Source organism: Asterias amurensis, chromosome 13 (assembly GCF_032118995.1).
Source record: "Asterias amurensis chromosome 13, ASM3211899v1".
Classification (NCBI taxonomy): Eukaryota; Metazoa; Echinodermata; class Asteroidea; order Forcipulatida; family Asteriidae; genus Asterias; species Asterias amurensis.
In genome coordinates this window covers 13,562,769-13,571,774 of record NC_092660.1, presented here as the reverse complement: position 1 = coordinate 13,571,774, position 9,006 = coordinate 13,562,769, and positions in this window count along the sequence as shown.

Sequence of the window (9,006 nt, the reverse complement as noted above, 5' to 3'; positions counted from 1 at the left end):
TTCATTTTCGGCAAGAAGGCATTTCAAGACATTGCTGAAACTATATTGCTGAACAAACCCTATATAGGGGTCAATTAAGCAGAACATCACCACCTTTACTAGGATTGGTATTCAGAAATTGGTTTCGGAACAGTACGTGACTGACGCGTACAAATCCGTGCCACAATACTATACCTGTGTCAGATGCAATTGTGTCCGCCATGCAAAATCCGCTCCGGACACTTTTGCATATATGCAATCGTGTCCGGGGCTATGCAAAAACCGTCCAGTGGACATGTACATGACTGTACATGTATGTGCGCCCGTAAGCGAACGTGCACACACTGAACCTACGTTATATGCAGCATGAATATTCATCTATTTTATGATTGCAGCGAATACCCAACGGCCGAACATTCATGACATGCACTTAGCTAGTAAAAAAATGGCGAACGTGTTCCCTCGACCAAGGGCGTTTAATTTACTGCAAGGACGGTTTTGCGCGAGGGCGGACACAACTCCATAATGCAAATGTGTCCGGGCGGACATAATTGCATTATGCAGCAGCGTCCGGACGGACACGATTACATATGCAAGGCTGTCCGGCGGATGCGATAATGTCCTCTTATCTGGGTAATATTGCACAGTTCGTATCTCGTTGGGCCCCGCCCCCGTGCCCCTTTCAATGTTGGCTCTCACTGCGCGGTCTTCGACACCATCATCAACATTGAGTGGGGAGGGGGGACGTTTATAGTCAAATTGGAAAAGGGTGGCCCAAGGATTTCGGCCGGGATTGCAGCTTGTGACCATTAACCTCATTGCATTCATGCAGTATTTCCTATATAGCAGGCAAAATACCAATTTCTTTTATAGGTTTTCCCGACCATTCTTGGCAAAAGGCAGTCTATTACACTGACATACATTCTTACATAGGCGAAAGCCCATTAATTTGTCTTTAAGGAGCGACCTGTTGGTTGTCGGTTTTTGTTCGATTCGCGTAACGGACACACGTCGCGGCTGCTGATGGTTGGTCTGCCATTTTGGTAGTAAAATTGCATATAAAATACGATCAATGTGAGGATTGTGAGCTGTCTTTCAAAATGGCGCAAAGCGAACTAATGTGGTGATGACGTCATGAAGTCAATAGCTGCTTTAAAGAAAATAGGCTTTATTTTCTACTGCGTAGTTTTAGACTACGTCAGTCCCTCTAATACATGCTTTGTGCAATGTGCTGAGTTTGGCATACTCAACTTCAATAAAGCAGACACAAATTGGTCACACGTTTTCAATGGGGCGGTTTAGTACCTGCCTTTAGAAAGGTGCAAAGCGGAAATCATTAAAATTCGCACTTTCCTTGGTTCCGTAATGTTGTTGTCTGTCAATCAACTTGATCACACTACATTTTCCAAGCTGAATCTTGCCAAATCGGAAGCTTTTACAATGTTGTGATGACACAGTTATCTGTGCTTTCTCTTCTCTTCTTGTGTTTAATTACGTCTATTAACCCAATAGACAGGTGACTTGACGAAGCTAGTAGTACTCGCACGTCAGGTGTGTTGTAATAAACGTCATTGCAAGCTCACAACGACATCTCAACTATTGTCCACCCCAGCCTGGTTGTGGTCCTTTATTTACACCTGTTCATCTCCCCCTTTGTTTTCACCGCAGCCCCCGTCCTCCACTTCTCCGTGGCGTTGTACCGCCTTTAACACCCTATTCCCTTCCCCCTTTTGTCCACCTGTCGATCACACAATGTCACGTGAACATTTCTAAGCTCGTTTTGAGCATGGGTTTTGAGGAAACTCCTCTAATACCCCTTCTTTAATCTTAAAATTCTCACTAAGACATCAGAAGGACCTAAAGTAAACATCGAAGGAGATATAGGTGAGTAGCGTTCATCAGGTCCCTAGTTCATAAAGTTGTTAAGCATCTAACTAATGCTTGACAAATTTCTTTGCTTAGCAGAAATTGAGTGGGGCACCAGTTGCAATCTTGTAAACTTTATTTCATGTTTCTGTTAACAACAATTTGTGTCTTTGCTAAGAAAGTTTGTATATGCCACTCCAGGCTTTAGGAAGTCGGATCCTGGGCATTATCGTTTCATGACTCTCCTGCTTACTAAGGAATTTTGTGCTTTAAGGTGCCCTGTAAATTGCCTGAATATGATGGACCGTAAGCGCAGAATTCCGCGGTGACCAGTACCTTGACAATTGGCCCTGTTGTTATTTCGCTCCCTTGCTTAACAGGAACATATACTTTTTTTGTTGAACAGTTTGACTCGATTAATTTAGTCATTTATAAATGTAGATACAATAAACAAGATTATTCACGAGTTAAAATTTCGTTTCAAAATGTGATATGCGTTTTTGAGATGTCGCCGAAAAACGGGATGTCCACGCAGGAAGAATAATCCGCAATTGGAATACACAAACTGAGAAACATTTCTGACACGATGGCCTGAATTTTTTTCGGAAAGACTTAATTAAATATTTGCCCCCTTAATTTTTTAAAACGAAGCTAGTGTTTTTCATCTCCAAAACAACAAAAACGATCACATATTATTTCACGGGCCACACACACAACATATCTATACAATTAATAAATATTAGATGTTAGTTAGAGGTTTCCCGAAAGCAAACCTATAAGTTGAAGCCCAAATATAATGCATTATAAATATAATGTCACGTGGTATAATAATTAAATTTATAACAGTTTTAGCTTCGTTCAGACAGTGACCTTTGCCTCAAATCAAAATGAAACAACCCACAGTCGGGAAGGTTCAAAGAACTCGTAATTGATTCATGATATCTTAACGTATCGTAATTCACGACCAAATGGTCCCCAAGGGCCACTCTCTAACACTTGTGAAAACATTTCACAGGTGTTTGCCTGAACTTGACTCCACTCCGTATACCTGAGGCAACTTTGGAATTCTGGAGAATCCATAAATCGATGGTTTCAAATAACCCTTAATTTGTTATTTCAGTAAAATTAGTCCAAAAGGTTGGGAACAGTTACAACGTCGACACCTACCACCCTAGGCAACAGGATTTGTTAAATAATTCAACAACCATTATTGCTTACATCGGACCTCTCATTAATATGTAAAAGTCGATGTTTAAACCGTCTTAAAAGCAGTGGACACTATTGGTAATTACTCGAAATAATTGTTGGCATAAAACCTTACTTGGTAACGAGTAATGGGGAGAGGTTGATGCTATAACACGTTGTGAGAAAAGGCTCCCTCTGAAGGGCCATAGTTTTCGAGAAAGAAGTAATTTTCCACGGACTTGATTTCGAGACCTCAGATTTAGAACTTGAGGTCTCGAAATCAACCATCTAAACGCACACAACTTCGTGTGACAAGGGTTAATTTTCTTTCATTATTATCTCGCAACTTCGATGACCGATTGAGCTCAAATTTTCACAGGTTTGTTATTTTATGCATATATTGAGATACACCAACTGTGAAGGCTAGTCTTTGACAATTACCAATAGTGTCCACTGCCTTTAAACATTTTCACACTGAGTACAAGCCAACCGGTACATGCAGCATGCAGCAGAGTCCAGCTGCTTTCTCCAGAAGACGACCAGAGCTTACTGATCGAAACGTCGAGTTGAAACCAACGATTATTTTCAGAACCACCTCAACTTTATTTAGAGATTATCATTGCATGGTGTTACTGCAAACCTTTCTATATTTTCACAATGTTTGTTATATTATGAGAAATGAATAATCAGTTTTATAAACCACACTTGGAGATTGTTTTGGTTGGATTGGTTGATCACAAGTCACATGGCATGTCACTCTTTATTTCGCGTGTAAACTGTCCCGACACTCCAAAATATAATCATAAAGATATGAGTGCTATATTGATCAACAAAAATTATGACGCTTGGGACGCCTGACAATTGCATTTCGCACGTAGATTTCACATTCAGTGCCCCTCCCCGCTGGCTGGTGACACCACTGCTGATCTCACTAAAAAAAAAACTAAAAAAATCTTTACGGGAAGGCCCTACATCTTTTTAAGGCACTTGACATTATTTGTAATTACTCAAATAATTGTTGGCAAAAAAATTACTTGGTGATGAGCAGTACGGAGCTGTTGATATAGTATAAACCATTGTGAGAAACGGCTCCATCTGAAGTAGTATAGATTTTGAAAAAGAGATAACTTCTTACTCAAATATTGAAGCCCTTTGTTAGGCATCTGAGAGCAAACAAAATTTGTGCAACAAAAAGGGTGTTTCTCTCTCATTATTCTCATGCAACTCCGATGACTAATTGATCCCGAATTTTCACAGAGATGTTGTTTTGTGCATAAGTTGGGATACACCAAGTGAGAATACATGGTCTTTGAGAATTATACCAAAGGTATCCAGTGCCTTTAAAGGAACCCGTTGCCTTGGATCGGACGAGTTGGTCTATAAAAAGCGTTTGTAACCCTTTTTTTTATAAAATGCATATGGTTGGTAAGATGTTTTAAAAGTAGAATACAATGATCCACACAAGTTTGCCTCGAAATTGCGTGGTTTTCCTTTTACTGTGCGCACTAAAACGGTCCCCATAAATGGCCGACCGTGTTTGTCAACGAGGTAAAAGGAAAACCGTGCAATTTCGAGGCATGTTTGTGTGGATCATTGTATTCTACTTTTACAACATCTTTCTACCCAAATGCATTTTATAAAAAACGGTTACAAACGCTTTTCGAAGACCAACTCGACCGATCCAAGGCAACGTGTTCCTTTAAACCCGTATAATACTTTGACAGCATCAAGGCATTCTCCCTCAACAATATATAGGCACATTATTTATTCATTTACCGAAGGGAAAGAAAACATTTTGGGGGACGAAGTCAGAGATCATCAGCGAACGGTGGTGGGTTTCAAGCTCAGGGCAGTTGATCTAGTTTGGTTGAAATATTTACAGCCCTTCTGGGTGTGACATGATAATCATCGGCCACTGGTAATCCCGTAATGCCGAATTATTATCCATGCATGTACGGAAATGTATTCCCGCTAAATGAATAAAAAATCTCTCTTACCATGGATGTACGTACACGATAACTTATAGTGTACGTACACAAAAAGAGAGATTTTTGTATTCATGTTGCGGCAGTACTATTCGCTATAAACTTGAAAGAACTTGGGTTATGGACAAATAATTATATCACCTTTTATCCCCAAATTTGACTATTTCTAAGATTATGTGTACTCCTTTTATGGATTATTCTTCCTGCGTGGACATTCACTCCGGATTTTTCTGCGCTATCTCAAAAACGCAACCATGGATCAGTTTCCATGGTTTAGTTGTATTGTATATAATTAGTCTTCATTTTTAATGAATAGGGTAGATGGCCTTAGCTTTCGATCCAAACCGGACCTTCTTCAGAGGCATAAAACAAGTACAAACAAATACATATCCATTTATAGAAAAAGAGAGGGGGAAAGGGATTGAGGAAAGGATCCAAAAGAAGCGGGAAAATAACAGCCAATCAAAGTTTCTATTTCAGAGACAATGTGTGGCTGTGAACCAATAGGAGTAGAGTGGCGAGGACAAATGATGTTTAGAATGAAAGGATGGGTTACTGGACCATAAAAGTGGTAAATGTATTGTTCGACAACAATGCCGGACAACATGAAAGGGTAGGATTAGAGAGCAAGTTGCATCATGATGCAACTAATTAGTCTTCATTTTTTACATGATTGAGACATTCAAAGGGTTCCCAAAAACCGAACGTACACAGACCCTTCTCTTTAAGTTTTAATTAATAATGTTGACACCGTTCTGATAAAAAGGATGTTATGTGTGCCACACTTGTTTGATTGTTTGTGTTTTAAATTATACGTTTATCGTCACCCGAGTGTGACAAGCCGCCCTTCCGGGTGCTGAAATTAAATCCAATTTCAAACGAAATCGAGATGTCTGTCGTCATGGCAACGGAACTTAATATGGCAGTGCCCTTTTGTTAAGCCTCTTGTTAAAAATGAATGTGAGGTGGATTTGTTACACATAAGGTGTGCTTACATGAGAGTAACTGGACTTTATTAAATCATGAAAAAAACCTCAGATTGTTTTCTCGATTTCAGAGCAACCATAAGGAAGGTGAATAATCGCGAATGGCGTGTTTTTTAGGGACCGCGGAATTCCTTATTTTATTCGACGTTTACAGTACGCCTACAATCCTTTTATTCTTGGAAACAAAATGCATCATCAGTGGGGTTGGGACCGTTTCGTTCGTTCCTGTTTTAATCGAAAATCGTAGTTGGTTTCTTGTTTTACTTGCCATATATTGTGTTCTTTGAAGAACAACTTGCTATTTATTCTACTACCGCGGAGTAAGATTTCGCTTCGGGAGACTTCTCAGTTCTGAAAAGAACTGTCCTGCCTTTTAACTACTACCTGGTCCCAATTTAATAGAGCTGCTAAGCACAAACATTTGCTTAGCATGAAATTTCTTCCTCGATAAAAACAGGATTACCAACCAATTTCAACGTGATTTTCAGGATGAGCAAAGAACAGCTGACTATACCAGTAACAAGGAATATGCTACAAATTGAAATTTGGTTGGTAATCCTGTTTTTTTCAAAGGTAGAAATTCCATGCTTAGCAAATTTTTGTGCTTAGCAGCTCTATGAAATTTGGTCCAGATGGGCGGATTTTTATTTTTTAATGAGTGAGTTATAATTGTAAATCTTGCACTTTGCCTATAGGGAAATAGGGGGGCCGAACAAAATTGTGCGTTTATTTTAAATTAAACGCTGATTCCTTTAGCTGGAATGCGATGTCTAGCTTGACTGACCTCATTGTGGTGTTTCTCTTCATTTCAATATTTTCGTATGAAGCTTGCAAATATGCAAAGTGGCATATGTATATGTATGTAGGCTACTGTCATTGCGTGAAACACCTTTTAAATGTGTCCAGTTCTATTTCGGGAACCTAAAGTGTCAATTGATATGTTTTACAGTCGGGGTAAAAACAATGGCCGGCGTTATTCGCTTTCCTTCACGTCATCTTACACTCTCTTGCTGTTTATTTACCCGATCAGTGAAGCGTGCTTGCCCATGATCGGTCGTGGGAGAACTCGCCCGTTTTGCCGGTATAGATACACACTGTGTAGTACCTGCTGCCGCATGGCGTGCTTTTTGAAAACTTGTGTTCAAACAACACTGAGATTTCCAGTAATACAGCAGTTTGGTTTATCTTTTAGTCGGATGGTATTTACTGAGAAACACAAGGGTGGTATGAACTAAAGACCATAGAGCAAGTATAGGCCTACTGACTGTAGAAAGAGGCGCACACGGCAGGAATCACCAGGTAAGCCAAATAGATTACAGCGATGTTTACCTGTATTACGGTTGTATAGAAGACGAGAAGTGTAAAGCATTCCGAACTGATGGTATGCAAGAGACAAAAGAGGGCGTTTCAAATTCCAATAGGCATTCAAGTTTGTGACTTGGTCAATGTTGGTCCAGTTAAGAATACAGTGGGATGCAGTTGAAAAAGATCAGATAAATTTGGTTAATACAAAATAGCAAACCTTAAAAGTAGGTTACATTAAGCCGGCTGCCAAAGGGTTTTCCCCTCTACCTTTCGGGCAAGCTATACCCCTCCATGGCTTACCTCCAGGAAAGCCATACCACGTATAGCCCCCACAAGCAAGCCATATCATTGCATACGGGCAGGCCATACCCCTGGCCAATGGGCAACCATCCCCTGGCCTACGGGCAAGCCATATCCCTGCTTCTGTTGAAACCACATACCCACAAGCCACCAGGCAAGCTTTACCCCTCTGTGAAGGCCTTGGGAATCTATAGGCAAGCATTAACACCATGCCCCCAGGCAAGCCATGCCTCAAAGCCAGACAAGCAATACCCCATAGCCTCCACAGGCAAACTGGACAAGCCATACCCACAGCCTCCAGCATAACTTCTACTACCACATATTGGCGTTTGTTGTGTACTTTTTAAGGACAGTTCAGACTGAAGAAAAATGATGCAGACCTCTGGCCAGATTCTAACCCATGTTCCATCCAATCATCGTGCACAGTGTGTTTTGTCGAAAATGTAATCTGGAATCTGATCCGGACATACAAATTGGGGTAGGCCTATAGAGCCATGGGTAGGCCAAAAAATACTGCTGATTGGCACTGTATTATAGATGTTTTTTTAGGAATTTAGGAACTTTTTCTTCTTTCTCTATTGACCGTGCTAAGTAAAAAAAGAAAGATAATCAAATCAATCTCAAAAATGGACAATAGAACAACTAATCAAACAACATTTCCAGACATCCTGACACTCAGTATAATACCATCGTTGTCTGTTTTCATATTTTCGACGTAATCAAATTGATAAATGTTGGGCAAGCCCTTTACTTCAAAACACTTTGCCAATATACTATTTGTGTCTCGCCAATTTTAAAGGCACTGGACACATTTGGTAAAAATACTCAAACTAATTGTTAGCATAGAAACTAACTAGATAATGAGCAACGCAGAGCTGTGAATAGTAAAACACATTTTGATAAACGGCTCCCTCTGAAGAAACGTAGTTTTTGAGAAAGAGGTAATTTCTTACTAAAATATTAAAAGACTCCCTGAAGCCTTTTAATAGGCATCTGAAAGCATACCAATGTTTTTGCAACAAGTTAGTTCTTTCATTATTCTCTTGCAACTTCGTCGACTAATTGAGTCAAAATTTTCACAGATTTGTTTTATTAAGAATACAAAAAATAGAATGTTGGGATACACAAAGTGAGAATACTGGCCTTTGACAATACAAAAGGTGTCCAATGCCTTTAACAAACATCCCTTTCGAGATTGATAGCCTCAATTTGACATTAGTTTGAAGGGGCCTGCCTCAAGTGATTATTGTCAGTTATGAAACCTAGATCATAATAATACTTCAAAGTGAAGCGTTATTTTTTACATACAATGTCCGTGTGTGTACGGCATTATAACTTTACTATGGCAACAATCAGGTGCTAAACCTGGATACAATAACGACATTAACCAACGGGTCAAT